At 35.7% G+C, this 608-nt stretch overlaps 1 non-coding gene across 1 annotated transcript; it reads right to left on the reverse strand.

The window, feature by feature from the left end:
• Positions 1–229: 229 nt before the first annotated feature.
• Positions 230–336, reverse strand: LOC116280738 (U6 spliceosomal RNA). Its single transcript, XR_004190222.1, has one exon. It is a non-coding gene; the product is annotated as a U6 spliceosomal RNA (small nuclear RNA).
• Between the last annotated feature and the right edge of the window lie 272 nt (positions 337–608).

Raw genomic sequence — 608 nt, forward strand, 5'->3', positions numbered from 1 at the left:
TGTAGAAACCTTGACTTTTTGTTTTCAATTTTACTGAGAAATAATTGGCATACATCACTGTATAAGTTTAAGGTGTACAGCATGATGGTTTGATTTACAGATATTGTGAAATGATTGCCACAGTAGGTTTAGTTAACATCCATCATCTCATACAGACACAGTAAAAAGAAAAGAAGAGAAAAGGTCTCCTTGTGATGAGAACTCTTAGGATCTACTCTCATCGCAACTTAAAAATATGCCAGGCTCCAGGAATTTGTGTCTCCTCTTTGCGCAGGGGCCGTGCTAATCTTTCCTGTATTGTTCCAGCTTTAGTATATGTGCTGCCAAAGCAAGCACTGCCCTAAATTCTTGACAGGACCTTCGTTGTGGATTAAGAGGGAAATGTAATGTAGGATAATTTTTTTTCTAGCCTTAGAAGCTACATCCTCCTATATATTGAGACGTTTTCATTCCTAATGTTGCAGTTGATCTCTGTATTCCTACTTGCAGCTTTAAGACATTTCACATTGCGAGCAAAATCCAAAACTTTAGTTATTTGCAAAAAAAAAATTACTACTTATTTTCCACTTTTTCACCATAAGCAATGTATTAATTTAATCCCATCTGTA

The sequence above is a fragment of the Vicugna pacos genome, chromosome 5, assembly GCF_048564905.1.
Source record: "Vicugna pacos chromosome 5, VicPac4, whole genome shotgun sequence".
Taxonomy (NCBI): Eukaryota; Metazoa; Chordata; class Mammalia; order Artiodactyla; family Camelidae; genus Vicugna; species Vicugna pacos.